General features: G+C 35.5%; 1 protein-coding gene across 1 annotated transcript in view; it reads right to left on the bottom strand.

Annotated features, from left to right (window-relative positions):
* Positions 1-11,512, bottom strand: part of ZFX (zinc finger protein X-linked) — a 94,924-nt gene extending 83,412 nt beyond the window's left edge. Inside the window, exon 1 of the mRNA XM_072744492.1 lies at positions 11,436-11,512. The gene's annotated coding sequence lies outside the window, so the exon portion shown is untranslated. The remainder of the gene's footprint in view (positions 1-11,435) is intronic.
* Between the last annotated feature and the right edge of the window lie 6,336 nt (positions 11,513-17,848).

The raw sequence follows: 17,848 nt of genomic DNA, 5'->3' as shown, positions 1-17,848 counted from the left end.
TTTTAGGCCACAAAACAAGTTTCAATAAATTTGAGAAAAATGAAATCATATCAAGCATCTTTTCCAACTACAATGCTATGAAAGTAGAAATCAATTACAAGTAGAAAACTGGAAGAAACACAAACATATGGAGGCTAAACAACATGGTACTAAACAACCAATGGGTCAGGAAAGAAATAAAAAAATACCTGGAGACAAATGAAAATAAAAAATACAATGGTCCAAAATCTTTGGGACATAGCAAAAGCAGTTCTAACAGAGTTTAAAGCAATAAGCAAAAAAAAAACAAGAAAAATCTTAAATACACAATCTAACCTTTCACCTAAAGGAACTAGAAAAAGAAGAGCAAACAAAGCTCAAAGTTAGTAGAAAGAAGAAAATAATAAAGATCAGAATGGAAAGAAATGAAATAGATATTTTTAAAAAGCAGATAAAATCAATGAAATTAAGACCTGGTTCTTTGGAAAGATAAACAAAATAGATAAACCCTTCGCCAGACTCCTCAAGAAAAAAAAAGAGAGGGGACTCAAATAAATTAAACCAGGAAAGAAATAGAAGTTACAACTGATACTACAGAAATACAAAGGATTATAACAGGTTACTATGAAAAATTATATATTAACAGACTGAATAATTTAGAAGATATCATGAATTTCTAGAAACGTACAATCTGGGTGTTATACATAATGATAAATCATTATGCACTACATCTAAAACTAAATATATACTTTATGTTGGCTAATTGAATTAAAAAAAAAAGAAATAGGGGCAGCCCCAGTGGTGCAGTGGTTTGGTGCCACCTGCAGCCCAGGGTGTGATCCTGGAGACCCAGGATCGAGTCCCGTGATCAAGTCCCACATCAGGCTCCCTGCGTGGACCTGCTTCTCCCTCTGCCTGTGTCTCTGCCTCTCTCTCTGTGTCTCTCATGAATAAATAAATAAAATATTTTAAAAAAAAGAAACAATCTTCCAAGACTGAATCAGGAAGAAATAGAAAATCTAAACGACTGATTATTAGTAACAAAATTGAATCAATAATCGAAAAACTCTCAACAAACAAAAGTTCAGAACCAGACAGAGTCACAGGTTAATTCTATCAAATGTTTAAGGAAGAGTTAATATCTATCCTTCTCAAACTATTCTAAAAAACAGAAGAGGAAGGAATACTTCCAAATTCACTCTATGAGACCACCATTGCCCTGATAACCTAACCAGACAAAGACAAAACCAAAAAAAAAGAGACAAATATAGACGAATATCCCTGATGAACATAGATGCAAAAAATCCTCAACAAAATATTAGCAAATCAGGACACATGGGTGGCTCAGCAGTTTAGAGTCTGCCTTTGTCTCAGGGTGTGATCTAGAGATCCAGGATCAAGTCCCACATCAGGCTTCCTGCATGGAGCCTGCTTCTCCTTCTGCCTGTATCTCTGCCTCTCTCTCTGTGTGTGTCTCTCATGAATAAATAAATAAAATCTTTTTTTAAAAATTAGCAAATCAAATTCAACAATACATTAAAAGAATCATCCACCATGATCAAGTGGGATTTATGGTGGGATGCAAGGATGGTTCAATATCCACAAATCAATCCATATGATACACCACATTAACAAAATGTAGGATAAAAATCATATAATCATCTCAACAGATGCAGAAAAAGAATTTGACAAAATTTAACATCCATTTACAATAAAAACTCACCAAAGTAGGTATAGAAGGAACATACCTAAACAAAATAAAAGCCACATATGACCCACAGGTAACATCATACTCAATAATGAATGGCCAAAAGCTAAGGGTGCTTGGGTGTCTCAGTTAGTTAAGTGTCTGCCTTTGGCTCAGCTCCTGATTGTAGAGTTCCAGGATTGAGCCCCACATCAGGGTCCTCGCTCAGTGGGGAGTCTGCTTCTCCCTCTGACCCTCTCCCCTCTCGTGTTCTCTCTCTCTCTCACTCTCTCTCTCACTCAAATAATATAATCTTAAAAAAAATAGAAAAGCCAAAAACCTTACCTCTGAAACCAGAAAAAAGATAAGGCTGTCCACTCTCCCTACTTCTATTTAACATAGTACTGGAAATTCTAGCCACAGAACAAAAAGCATGAAAAAGAAATGAAAGGCATCCAAACAGGTAAGGAAGAAGTAAAATTGTCACTATGTGAAGATGACATGATACCATCTATAGAAAACCCTAAAGACTCCACAAAAAAATATTAGAACTAATTAAATGAATTCAGTGAAGTTGCAGGATACAAAATTAACATACAGAAATCTGTTGCATTTCTATACACTGATTAACAAACTAGCAGAAAGAGAAATTTTTTAAAATTCCATTTATAATTGCATTAAAACAATAAAATATCTAGGAATGAATTTAACCAAAGAGGTGGAAGACCACCATTACTATTTAACATAGTACTGGAAGTCTTAGCCTCAGCAATCAGAAAACAAAAAGAAATAAAAGGCATCCAAATCTGCAAGGAAGAAGTCAAACTTTCACTCTTTGCTGACCACATGATACTCTATGTAGTAAACCTAAAAGACTCCACCAAAAAATTGGTATAACTAATACATGAATTCACCAAAGTCGCAGGATATAAAACCAATGTACAGAAATAGGTTCCATTTTTATACACCAATAATGAAGCAACAGAAAAAGAAATCAAGGAATTGGTCCCATTTACAATTGCACCCAAAACCATAAGATACCTAGGAATAAACCTAACCAAATAGATAAATTGACCTGTATTCTGTAAACTATAGAACATTTATGAAAGAAACTGAAGAGGACACAAAGAAATGGAAAAACATTCCATGCTCATCGATTGGAAGAACAAACAATGTTAAAATATCTATACTACCCAAAGCAATCTACATATTTAATGAAATCCCTATCAAAATACCACAAGCATTTTTCAAAGAGCTTGAACAAACAAACCTAAAATTTGTATGGAACCACAAAAGACCCTGAATAGCCAAAACAACCCTGGAAAAGAATTCACAATCACAATTCCAAACTTCAAGCTATATTACAAAGCTGTAGTCATTAAGACAGTATGGTACTGGCACAAAAACAGGCATATAGGGCAGCTCATATGGCTCAGCAGTTTAGCGCTACCTTCAGCCCAGGGCGTGATCCTGGAGACCCAGGATCAAATCCCACGTTGGGCTCCCTACATGGAGCCTGCTTCTCCCTCTGCCTGTGTCTCTTCCTCTCTCTCTCTGTGTCTCTCATGAATAAATAAATAAATAATCTTTAAAAAATGAATAATTAAAAAACAGGCATATAGTTAGATCAATGGCAGAATAGAAAATCCAGAAATCGGGCAGCCCCAGTGGTGCAGCGGTTTGGTGCTGCCTATAGCCTGGGGTGTGATCCTGGAGACCTGGGATCGAGTCCCACATCGGGCTCCCTGCATGGAGCCTGCTTCTCCCTCTCCCTCTGCCTGTGTCTCTGCCCTTCTCTCTCTGAGTCTATGAATAAATAAATAAAAATCTTAAAAAAAAAAGAAAATCCAGAAATGCACCCAACTATATGGTCAACTAATCTTCAACAAAGCAGGGAGAAATATCCAATGGAAAAAAGACAGTATCTTCAACAAATGGTGTTAGGAAAACTAGACAGCAACATGCAGAAGAATGAAACTGGATGACTTTCTTACACCATACACAAAAATAAATTCAAAATGGATGAAAGATCTAAATATAAGACAGGAAACCATAAAAATCCTAGAGGAGAGCAGAGGCAGCAACCTCTTTGACATCAGCCATAACAACTTCTTACTCTGGAGACAAGGTAAACAAAAGCAAAAATGAACTATTGGGACTTTATAAAGATAAAAAGCTTCTGCATAGCAAAGGAAACAGTCAACAAAATTAAAAGGCAGCCTTCTGAATGGGAGAAGATATTTGCAAATGGCATAAAGGATTAGTATCCAAAATTTATAAAGAACTTATCAAACTCAATACCCCCCCAAAAAAACAAATAACCTAGTTTAAAAATGAGCAGAAGACATGAATAGACATTTTTCCAAAGAAGACATCGAGATGGCTAACAGACACATGAAAAGATGCTCAACATCACTTATCATCAGGGAAATACAAATCAAAACCACGATAAGATACCACCTCACGGGTGTCAGAACAGCTAAAATTAACAACATAAGAAATAACACATGTTGGTAAGAATGTGGAGAAAGGGGAAGGCAAACAGGGGCAGCCACTCTGAAGAACAGTATGAAGGTTCCTCAAAAAGTTAAAAATAGAAATAACCTATGACCCAACAACTGCACTAGTAGGTATTTACCCAAAGGATACAAAAATACAGATTCGAAGATGTACATGCACTCCAATGTTTACAGCAGCATTATCAACAAAAGCCAAACTATGGAAAGAGCTCAAGTGTCCACCAACTGATGAATGGATAAAGAAGATGTGGTATATATATATATATATACAATGGAATAGTACTCAGCCACCAAAAAGAATGAAATCTTGCCATTTGCAATGATGTGGATGGAGCTAGAGTGTATTATGGTAAGTGAAATAAGTCAGAGAAAGACAAATACTATATGATTTCATTTATGTATGGAATTTAAGAAACAAAACAGATGAACATGGGAGGGGGCAAAAAGAGAGGGAAACTAACCAAGAGACTCTTAAAGATAGATAACTGAGAGTTGATGGAAGAAAGAGAGTGAGGGATGGGCTAAATGAATAATGGTATTAAGGAGGGCACTTGTTATGATAAGCACCGGGATGTCATATGTAAGTGATGAACCACTGAATTCTACTCCTGAAACCAATATTGCGCTGTATGGAAACCAACTAGAATTTAAATAAAAATTTGAAAAAACAAAAACAAAGAGGTAGAAGACCTGTACAATGAAAACTATAAGATATTGCTGAAAGAAACTGAAGATGACACAAATGGAAAGATCATCATGCTCATGCGTTAGAAGAATTAATATTATTAACATGTCCATATTACCCAAAGCAATCTACAGATTCAATGCAATCCCTATCAAAATACCACAGAACTAGAACAAATAATCCTAAAATTTGTATAGAACCACAAAAGACTATCGATAGCCAAAGAAATCTTGAGAAAGAAGAACAAAGCTGGAATATCACAATCTCAGGATCAAACTATACTACAAAACTATAGTAATCAAAATGGTATGGTACTGGCACAAAAACGGACACATAGATCAATAGAATAGGATATAGAGCCCACAAATAAACCCACACTCATATGGTTAATGATTTACGACAAGGGAAACAAGCATATAAAATGGGGAAAAGATAAAAAAAATGGGGAAAAGATAATTTCTTTAATAAACAGTGCAGAAAACCATATAGCTACTTGCAAAAGAATGAAAGTGAACCACTAGTTTATACCATATACAAAATAAACTCAAAATGGATTAAAGACCTAAATTTCAGCCCTGAAACCATAAAACTCCTAAAGAAAATACAGGCAGTAAACTCTTGGATATCTGCCTTAGCATTAATGTTTTTTTTTAATCTATCTCTGCAAGCAAGTGAAACAAAAGCAAAAATAAACCACTGGGATTACATCAAACTAAAAAACTTTTTTTTTAAAGATTAAAAAAGAATTTTAAAGTAATTTCTACATTCAATGTGGAGCTCAAACTTAAACCCCAAGATCAAGAGTCACATGCTTTACCAACTGAGCCAGTCAGGTATCCCAAACTAAAAAACTTTTGCACAGCGAAGGAAACCCTCAACAAAATGAAAAGGCCACCTATTGAATGGGAGAAGATATTTGTAAATGATATATCTGATAAGGAGTTAATATCCAAAATATATAAAGAACTTTTCAACTCAACACCAGAAAATCTAACTAAAAAATGGGCAGACCACATGAATAGACACTTTCCCAAAGAAGACATACAGAGAGCCAAAAGACAGGTGAAAACATGCTCAACATCGCTAATCATCAGGGAAATGCAAAACAAAACCAAAATGAGATATCACCTCACATTACTCAGAATGGCTAGAATGAAAAAAAAAAGAAATAATAATTATTGGTGAAATGTGGAGAAAAGGGAAGACTCACGCACTGTTGGTGGGAATGTAAATTGCTGCAACCACTGTAGCAAACAATGTGGAGGTTCCTCAAAAAATTAAAAATAGAAATACCATACAATTCAGTAATTCCACTTCTGGGTATTTACCCAAAGGAAAAGAAAACACTAACTTGAAAAGATATATGTACCTCTGTGTTTACTGCAGCATTATTTATAATAGCCAATATATGGAAGCAGCTTTAGTGTCCATCAATAGACAAACAGATCAAGAAGATGTAGTATATATATGCAATGGAATATTACCCAGCCATAAAAAGGAATGAAAACTTGCCATTCATCACAACATGAGCGGACCTAGAAGGTGTTTATGCTAAGTAAAATAAGTCAGAGAAAGACAAATACTATGATTTCATCTATATCTGAAATCTACAAAACAAAACCAGAAAGAGATTCATAATTACAGAGAACAAACTGGCAGTTGCCAAAGGGGAGAGCTGGGAGGATGGATGAATTAGTGTAGGGGATTAAGAGGTACAAACTTCTAATTATGAAATAAATAAGTTATGGAGATAAAAAATATAGCATGTGAAATATAGTCAATAATAGTGTCATAACTTAGTATGGCAACACATGGTAACCATAGTCATTGTGGTGAGCACTTTGTAATGTATATAATTATTAAATCAGGATGTGGTACACTTGAAACATTAATATAATATTGTATTCAACTGTACTTCTATTAAAATAATAGTAATAATTTTTAAAAATCCAATAAATGGCTATTAATAGGCTATAAACCCAGAAATGAGGATTATGTTGACTGCAGGTACAACCTCTACTTTAAATTTTGGAGTCCATTGCATTTTGTCTATAAGATGGGGATTAAGGGCATCTGGGTGGCTCAGTGGGTTAAGTGTCTGCCTTCAGCTCAGATCATGATCTTAGGGTCCTTGGATCCTTGGATCATGCCCCACTCAGGCTCCCTGCTCAGTGGGGAGTCTGCTTCTCCTTCTCCCTCTGCCCCTCACTCATGCATGTGCATGTGCATGCGAGCTGTCTCTTTCTAATAGATAAAATCTTTAAAGGGGGGGAGGGGAATTAGTCTACTCTTAGAGAGCTATAGGACAGATCTCACAACCGCCAGGCTTTGGCCAAGCAGCAATCTCAGTCATAATAGACAGCAATTGTATCTGAAGTAACAAGGACAATACTGCCCTCTAGGGAGCACTTTGGAAGTTTGTGCGTACTTTTTTGGACACACTTGGAGTGAAACTGCAAAACATCAATTATAAAAGGAATCTTAAACGCCACAAGAGAAAAAAGGCATTACCCCTAAAAAATGAAAATTAGACTGTCACCAGAATTTTTGCATGGGTCAACAACTGACACCAGAAGATAATGGAATGATATTTTCAAAGTGAAAAAGAGATTATTAGCAACATAGGATTTTATACCTAGGTTAAATTACCATTCTAGAGTAAAACAAAATAGATACAGTCACAGAAAGAGAAGTAGTTTACCACTTAGACTCTTACTAAAAGAAATACTGTGTTTTTAAATTTTTAATTCCAGTACAGTTAACATATGGTGTTATATTAGTTTCAGGTGTACGTTATAGTGATTCTACAATTCTATACATTGCATAGTGCTCATCATGATAAGTGTACTCTTAATCCTCATCACCTATTTCACTCATCCCCCAACCACCAGCCCTCTGGTAACCATCAGTTTGTTCTCTATAGTTAAGAGTCTGCTTTATGGTTTGTCTTTTCTCTCTCTCTTTTTAAAAATATTTTCCCATTTTACACACTGTACAGTTTTTTAAAATATTTATTCATTCATGAGAAATACAGAGGGAGAAGCAAGAGACACAGGGAGAAGCAGGCTCCCCACGGGGAGCCCAATGTGGGACTTGATCCCAGAACTCTGGGATCACACCTTGAGCTGAAGGCAGACACTCAACTGCTGAGCCACCCAGGCGTCCCTGTCTCTTTTTATTTTGTTCCTTTGTTTTTCTTCTGAAATTCTATACACAGGTGAAATCATATAGTATTTGTCTTTCTCTGACTGACTTATTTCACTTAGTGTTATACTCTCTAGAAATGTAATTATCAAGAAAGATAGCATCCCTATTTCCCAGCCTTGGTGAAAGAGTTGAAGCCTAACTTTGATAAGCACCAATTAGCAAGTATAGCTGGCCTAATTACATAGACCAACCTTCTCCTAACATTCTCCAGTACTTTTCCACTAGCTCACCTCAATGCTTAAATTTTAGAGGGGAGTTCTCTCCCTCATTCCAATAGGTTTTTGTTTTTTTTTTTAAGATTTATTTGGGGGCAGCCCCGGTGGTGCAGCAGTTTAGCGCCACCTGCAGCCCAGGGCGTGATCCTGGAGACCCTGAATCGAGTCCCACATCAGGCTCCCTGCATGGAGCCTGTTCTCCCTCTGCCTGTGTCTCTGCGCCTCTCTCTCTCTGTCTCTATGAATAAATAAATAAAATCTTAAAAAAAAGATTTGAGCCTGATGCAGGGCTCGATTTCATAACCCTGAGTTCGTGACCTGAGCCAAAACAAAGAGGTCTCAACTTACTGAGCCACCCACGTGCCCTGTAATAGGTTTGAATAAAGTCTTCCTTGATTTTTCAACTGGTCAGGTTCAATTTTTCTTTTACAAAAATCTTTAAAACATTGCTGTTAGAATAAGTATATTTGAAAAAGAGGAGGAAGCTGGAGAAGACTATCCTTTAATTCTCTATATGAACCCACAGAGGCTCACCTCTGAACCGAGTATGCAATGAGACAGCTCCAAAGCAATATAGCAAACAAAGACTTTGAGAACTGAACAATGATATAAAACGCCACTCAAACTAGCCCCTGTGTAGCTAATATGTAGGATAACCCCAAAGTATCAGAGCAAAGGCTTTGAAAACTCAACTGATATTGAGACCAATGCATACTGAAGGTGAGCTAAAAATCTGTAGTCTGAACCCAACCAGGTTGATCGCCTGCCTGCTTTAAAAAAATCACATCCATCAGAAGACTTTATAACAGGATCCAGATTCTTACAACATAAGATACAAAATATCCAGTATACAATCCAAAATTACTTGACATACAAAGAATCAAGAAAATGTGCTTAATTCCCAAGGGAAAAGACATTCAACAGATGCCAAACCCAAGATGACTCAGCTACTTAAATTTATAGACAAAGACTTCAAGGCTGTTATAATTATGCTCTGTGAGGTAAACACACCCTTTAAATAAGTGAAAAGAGTGTTCTCAACAGAGTAAAAAGAAACTATAAAAAATAACCAAATGGAAATTTTGGAGGATAACACTATAATATATGAAATTAACGATTCACTAGATGAGCTCAATAGCAGAATTATATGTGTGACATGTATGCATAATATACAGAAAACCATCATTTTATAGGATATATAATTATATATGATATGTAAATATGAGGATTATGAGGACTGTAGGCACAACTCCTACTTTAACATTTTGGAATCTGTGTCATTTTGTCTCTAAAAAGGGATATAGTCTAGTCTTGACGATCATGAGAAGCTGGAGATGTACACCCCAGATCTCACAACCCAGTCTCTGGTCAAACAGCAACTTTAATCAAGAGATGGCAATAGTCGCTGAAGTGCTATGGGTGTAAAAGAAACAACACTGCCCTCTAGGGAGCATTGTGGAAGTTTGTGTGTACTTTTTTGGGACACATTGGAATGAAACTGCAAAACATGGATGATAAAGAAAATATATATATGCAGAGGGAGGCAGGGAAAATGGGAGAGATTCTAAGGATTTGGCTAATATGATTGTAGGGGCTAGAAAGTTCAAAATCCTCAGGGCAGGTCAGCAGGCTGGAAACCCAGGGAAAAACTGATGTTGCAGTCTTGAGTTGAAAGGCAGTCTAGAAGCAGAATTCTTCTCTTCTCTCGGCAGGTCAATAGTTTTTCCTAAGCCCTACGACTTATTGGATAAGGCATACTCATTTTATAGAGGATAATCTGCTTTACTCAAAGTCTACTGATTTAAATGTTATAATCACATCTAAAAAATACCTTCACAGCAATATAGAGACCACTGTTTGATCAAACACTAGGTATCCTAACCTAGCCAAGTTGACACATAAAATTAACCCATCACAGATGACAGAGGAAAACAGATTATGAGCTTGAAGACAGATCAATGGAAATTATCCAAACTAAAGAAGAAAAAGAAAGAAGAGTAAATTTAACAGAACATCAGGCCTGTGAAAAAATATCGAATGGTCAACCATTGGTACCACTAGAGTCCCAGGAAAGCAGAAAAAGATTAGTGCAGAAAAAAATATTTGAAGACATAATGGCTGAAAATTTCCCAAATTTGGAGAAAGACATGTCTCTATAGTCAAGATCAGCAAATCCAAAACAAGATGAACTCACCAACAAGAAAAATTTATTCACTCTTCTCAATTATATATGATGCAATAATAAAAAGTGACCAGATATAAGCGACAGTCTCAACAAACATAAAAAAAAATCAGTATTAAACAGACCTCAGTTTCTGATAGAAAGGAATGAAAAGATGTTTTAAAAAATAAATGTTTAGTCAATTATACCTCAGTAAAGCTAAAAAATGTTTAGAATAATAAAATGTGGGGCACCTGGTGGCCCAGTCGGTTAAGCATCTGCCTTCAGCTCGGGTCATGATCTTGCGGTCCTGGGATCAAGCCCCACATTGGGCTCCCTGCTCATTGGGGAGCCTGCTTCTCCCTCCCCCTCTGCTACTCCTCCTGTTTGTGTTCTCTCTCTCTCAAATAAGTAAATCTTTTTTAAAAAGAACAACAAAAAGCTACTAAATAACTTATGGGTTTACGAGAAAATCATAATTTTTCAAAGGATTCTTAGTTATAATACCAAAAGCACCAGCAACAAAGGAAAACAGACATACTGAACTTTATCAAAATGAAAAACTCTTGGGCTTCAAAAGACATCATCAAGAAAGTGCACAGAAAACCCAGAGAATGGGAGAACACATTTGCCAACCATAAATCTGAGATTTGTATCCAGAATATACAAAGAATTCTTACAACACAGTAATAGAAAGACAATTCAATTGTAAAAATGAGTCAAGGATCTGAATACACATTTCTCCAAGGAAGATGTATAAATAGCCAATAAGCACACAAAAAGATGTTTGGCACCATTAGCCATCAGGGAAATGCAAATCAAAACAATAATGAGATACCACTTCACACACACCAGGATGCCTAGAATCAAAAAGTCATAATAAGCAAGCAGAACTGTCATTCATTACTGGTGAAAATGCAAAATGTACAGCCACTTTGGAAGACAGTTTGGCCATTTCATACAAAATTAAACATACTCTTACCGTATGATCCTGCAATCACTGTCCTTAGTGTTTACTCAAATGAATTGAAAACTTATGTCCACACAAAGTCTGCCCACAGATATTTATTACAGCTTTAATCCTAACTGCTGGAATTGGAAACAATTAAGCTGTTTTATCAGACAAACAAACAGTGGTACATTCATACAATGGAATATTATTCAGTGATAAAAAGAAATGAGATATCAAGCCAGGAAGACACTGAAACATTTTAAATGCATATTGCTGAGTTAAAGAAGCCAACCTGAAAAAGCTACATACTGTATAATTCCACCCATATAACATTCTGGAAAAGGCAAAACTATGGAGACAATAAAAAAGAACAGTGGTTGTTAGGAGTTTAACAGCAGGAAGAAAGGGAGGTATGAGTAGGTAGAGCAAGGCAATTTTTAGGGCACTGAAACGATTTCGTATGATAGTGTAATGGTGAATATATGTAATTATACAACTATCAAAACCCAGAGAATATACAATACAAAAGTGAATCCTAATATAAATCATGAACTTTAAGTTTTTTTTAAACCTGTTGTAAACAATGTTAACTAAAAAAGAATATAGCCAAAGGAGAAAAAAGGCCATAGCAACAGGTTTTGGTGAGATGTGGAGAAACAGGAACACTAACATACTGCTAGTGGGAATTAAAATGATGCAGCCACTTTGAAATACAGTCTGGCAGTTTTTCAAATGATTAAATAGAAAGTTACCATATGACCCAATAATTCTCTTCCTAGGTTTATACTGAAGAGAAATGAAAACGTATGTCCATGCAAAAACTTACACACATACTGCTGTGTGTCTCTCATGAATAAATAAAAATCTTTAAAAAAAATGGTGTTCTCTGACAAAACTACTAAAACAGAAAAAACTCCAGCAAGTCTGACTGTCAGAAAACTAGGAGAAAAAGAGAGACAATGAGAGACAGAGGTAGAGAATATTTGGAACAGAAAATTATATATATAATAAAAAAATAAGAGCAGAAAAATTTTTAAAGATTTTATTTATTCATGAGAGAGACATAGGCAGAGGGAGAAGCAGGCTCCATGCAGGAGCCCGATGTGGGACTCGATCCCAGGACTCCAGCATCATGCCCTGAGCCACTCAGCTGTCCCCAAGAGCAGAAATTTTTAATAACATATGAGAATACAATGGACAACTTCATTCCAGTCCATCTGAAATCTAAGAACATATGGAAAGATTTCAAGAGAAATATAAGAAATATAGGAACTGATAATCAAATGTTGCTCATATGAAAAATATTAATCCCATGGTTTTACTGAAAAATTTATCAAATCTTCCAAAGAAAGTTAATCTTTCTATATTAAACAATATATTTCAAGAAATAGAAGTGTAAAAGTTACTCAGCTCAAACTTCATAACAAACTCACTAAATAGTAAAAGAAAGTAACATTTTAATCAATCTCACTTATTTGTATGCAAATCTTCTAAATAAAATAACAACCATTAACTTAAGCACTGTATTAAAAAAAATAACGTGACACAATCAAGTAGAACGTTTTGAAGAATGCATCGAGTTCAACATCAGAAAATCTAGCAATGCAATATTTTATAGATTAAAGGAAAAATATAATCATCACACAAGATACAGAAAAGATGATGAGCATTTATTCATTGTTTAAAACGAAACAAAATTAAAACCCCTAAGATAATTAGAATGGGGAACTTCCCAACCTTGAAAAAAAATCTATTAAAATAAAAACTACATAGAGGAGGCAAAATTTTCAGGGAAGATGGAAGGAAAATTATGTCCCTGAAAAGTAACAATAAAGTTGGATAAAACTGACAAAAACAACCATTTCAATGTTTTAGAAATCACCTGAGATGGGGAGAGAGAGAACACAAACTACCACTATCAGGAAAGAAACAAGAAGTATCACTATGGATCCTGCAGACATAGAAAGGATACTAAGGGAGTAAGTACTACAAACAATTCTACATATAAAAACTCGACAACTAAGATGAAATGCACCAATCCCTTGAAAAACACAAACTTCCACAATGTATCCAATATGAAATATGTAATTTGAATAACCCTATGATTATTAAGAAAATTAAATTTTTTAATCTTAAAAATCCTCCCAAAAAGAAATCTCCAGGCCCAGATGGCTTCCACTGGAGAATTATGCCAAACTTTTAAAGAATTACCAACAATTACATATAATCTTTTCCAGAAAACAGAAGAGGGAACACTTCCCAATTCATTTTGAAGCTAGCACTTCCCTGACCAAAATCAGAGACAATACAAAATATTAAAACTACAGCCAATATCCCTCATGAAGGTAGATGTAAAATCTTTAGCAAATATTTCAGCAATATATAAAAAGAACTGTATGGGTTCTAGTATCTAGAATATATATATATTTTTTACACCCGCTTGGATGGCCGTAACAACAGCAACAAAATGTATAAGTATTGGGCAGCCCGGGTGGCTCGGTGGTTTAGTGCCGCCTTCGGCCCAGGTCATGATCCCGAGACCCTGGGATGGAGTCTTGCATCAGGCTCCCCACACGGAGCCTGCTCCTCCCTCTGCCTATATCTCTGCCTCTCTCTGTGTGTCTCTCATGAATAAATAAACACATATTTTTTAAAAAGTTAAAACAATGAATTTCCATATGACCCACTAATTTCACTTCTAGGTTTATACCCCAAAGAACTGAAAACAGGTGTTTAAATAAAAACTTGTGTGTTCATAACACCACTATTTGCAAAAGCCAAAAAATGGAAACAACCCAAATGTCCATCAACAAATGAATGCATAAACAAAATGTGGCATATTATTCAGTCACAGAAAGGAAAGAAGTATTGACACATGCTATGACATGGATGAACCTTGAAAACATTATGCTAAGTGAAAGAAACCAGACACAAGAGGCCACACATTGTATAATTCCATTGATATGAAATATGCAGAATTGGCAAATTCAAAGAAACAAAAAACAGATTAATGGTTGACAGGGGCTGAGGGGAATGGGACTGTGGAATGATTGCTTAATGAGTATAAGGTTCCCTTTTGGGGTGATGAAAATGTTCTGGAATTAGATAGTGGTGATGGTTGCACAACACTGTGAATGTACTTAGTGACAATTGTATGTTTTCAAAAGACAAAAATGGTAAATTTTATGCTATGTGTATTTTACAACAATAATTTTTTCTTAAAAGAATCATAACCAAATGAAATTTATTCTCTGAATACAAATCTAGTTAAATATTCAAAACCCACACTGACAAGCTAAAGAAGAAAAAAATATCACATAAGCATATCAACTGACGCAGATAAAGCATTTGACAAAATTCAACACTTATTCCCAACAAAAATTCGCAGAAAACTAGGAGAGGTTACTTCAACTTGATTTTTAAAATCTACAAAAAAAAAAAAAAAAAAACCCTTACAACCAACATTATACTTATTGGTGAAAGACTACTTTCCTCCTAAAAACAAGAACAAGGAAACGATGTCTACTCTCACCACCTAATTCAACATGGTAGTGGAAGTTATAGCTAGGGCAACAAAGCAAAAAAAGGGGGGGAAGCATCTTGATTGGAAAAAAAAAGAAATAAAACTGTCCCTATTTGTGGATGAAATTAATGTGTATGTGAAAAATCTATAAAAGAATTAGTTCAGCAAGGTTGCAGGATACAAAGATAAACATATAAAATCAACTGTATGAACCCAAGGACATCAAATTTTAAAATACAATTTACAATCAGTCAAAAAATGAAACAAATGTAAATCTAACAAAATATGTATAGGACTTACATGCTGAAAACTACAAAACACTGATGAAAGAAATACAAGAATTTCTAAATAAATGGAGAAATATTCTGTGTTCATTAACTGGAAGACTCAATATAAAAAGATATCAATTCTCACCCAATTCATACACATGTTTAATGAAATTCCTATCAAAATCCCAGCAATATTTTTATATAGACAAGCTTATCCTAAAATTTTTTTTCTTATCCTAAAATTTATATGGAAAGAAAAAGGAACTAGATTAGCTAAATTAATTTTGAAAAAAAGAGTAAAGTGGAAGAAATCACTATACCTGATTTCATGATTTATTATATAGCTCTAGTATCCAGATTATGTGATATTTGCAGGGAAATCTATAAAGATTAATGAAGAGATTAGAGAACCCAGAAACAAACTCACACAAATATGCCCAACTGACTTTTTTTTTCCAACTGACTTCTGACAAAGGTGCAAAAAGTAATTCAATGGAAGAAGGAGAGCCCTTTTGTCAAATGGTGCTGGATCAAAAAAAAAAAAATTCATAATCCAAAAAATGAATCTCAATCCAAACCTCACAACGCATACAGAAATCAATGCAAAATAAATTGTGTACTTAAATGTAAAACATAAAACTATAAAATTTTCAGGAAGAAAACATATGAGAAAATCTTCAGGACCAAGGAAGGGTGAAGTATTCTTAGGCTTAACACCAAAAGCACCATACAGGGAAAAATGGACAAGCTGAACTTCACCAAAATGTAAAATTCTTCTGTATGAAAGACCGTATTTGGAAGATTAAAAGTCAAGCTACAACTAGGAGAAAATATCTGCAAATCGCATTGATCTGAGAAAGGATTAGTATCTCAAAACTCAATTGTGAAAAAGCAAATATTATAATATGAGGAGATTACATAAACAGACATTTCACCAAAGAGGATATACAGATGGCAAATAAGCCCACAAACAGATGTTTAATTATCATTAGCCATTACAGATGTAAATTAAAACCACAATGAGATATCACTACACACCTAACAGAATAGCTAAAATAAAAAACAGTGACATCATCTGGCAAGGATATGGAAAAAGGAGATATACTGCTGATAGGAATGTAAAATTAGTACAGCCATTCTGGAAAACTACTTGGCAGTTTCTCGAAAAACTCAACATGTAATTACCACACTACTCAGCAACTGCACTCCTAGGCATTAACTCTGGAGAACTAAAAACTTTGGTTCACATAAAGACATTCCATGAATGTTTACAGCAACTTTTTTTTGTTGTTGTTTACAGCAACTTTAATTGTAATAAGCAATAACTGGAAACAACCCAGATGTCCATCAATGGGTGAATGGTTAAACAAACTATATGGTATATCCATACCAAGGAATATGATTTAGTAATAAAAAGGAATGAACTATGAAAGTATGATTCTGTTTATATAACATTTTTGAAATAACAAAATTATGGAAATAGATAACAGATTAGCAGTTGCCAGGGGGTTAAGTAAAGACTGAGGGGAAGCAGGGGTGAGGAGGTGGGCAAGAGGAAAGCAGGTATAGCTACATGAGGGCAACACGAGGGATCTTTAATGATGGAAAAGTACTGTATCTTGACCATATCAATGTCAGTATCTTGGTTGTGATATGCTACTATATATAGTTTTATAAGATATTACCAGCAGAGGACACTGTAAAAAGGGTACAAGGGATCTGTGTGCCATTTCTTAGAAATAATAGCATGTGAATTCACAATTCTCTCATAATAAAAAGTTTAGTTTTCAGGTGTGTCTGGGTGGTGAAGTTAGTTAAGCATCTGACTCTTGGTTTCAGCTCAGATCATGATCTCAGGGTTATGCAATCCTGCCCCACATAGGGCTCTGTCCTCAGCATGGAGTCGGCTTGGGGCTTTCTCATGCTCTCCCTCTATCCCTCTCCCCCACACTTGTGTTCTCTCTCTCTCTCTCTAAAACAAACAAACAAACAAACAAACAAACAAATAAATAAAAATTTTAAGAGTTTAATTTTAAAAACACGGTGGGAGGGGCACCTGGGTGGCTCAGCTGGTTAAGCGCCTGACTCGGTTTTGGCTCAGGCCATGATCAGGTGATGAGATTGAGCCCCATTCAGGCTTAGCAGGGAGTCTGCTTGAAATTCCCCTCTGCCCTTCCCTCTGGCACAGGCATCCACGCTCTCTCTTTCTCAATAAATCAATAAATAAAATCTTTTTAAAAATTAAAAAAATAAAAACAGGATAGGATATAGAGAAAATGGTGCTTGGAGGGAAATTTTTAGCTTTATTTTTTAATTTTTTTAAAGATTTTATTTATTTATTCATGAGACACACACACACACACACACACACACACAGAGAGAGAGAGAGAGAGAGAGAGAGGCAGAGACACAGGCAGAGGGAGAAGCAGGCTCCATGCAGGAAGCCCAATGTGGGACTCTATCCCAGGACTCTGGGATTACGCCCTGAGCCAAAGGCAGACATTCAACCACTGAGCCACTCAGGCGTCCCAAATTTGTAGCTTTAAATATCTATATAAAAGAAGATACAGGGCAGTCCGGGTGGCTCAGCGGTTTAGAGCCGCCTTCAGTCCAGGTCGTGATCCTAGAGACCTGGGATCAAGTCCCATGTC

Source organism: Vulpes vulpes, chromosome X, assembly GCF_048418805.1.
Source record: "Vulpes vulpes isolate BD-2025 chromosome X, VulVul3, whole genome shotgun sequence".
NCBI lineage: Eukaryota > Metazoa > Chordata > Mammalia > Carnivora > Canidae > Vulpes > Vulpes vulpes.
This window is presented reverse-complemented; position numbering and strand designations above follow the sequence as displayed.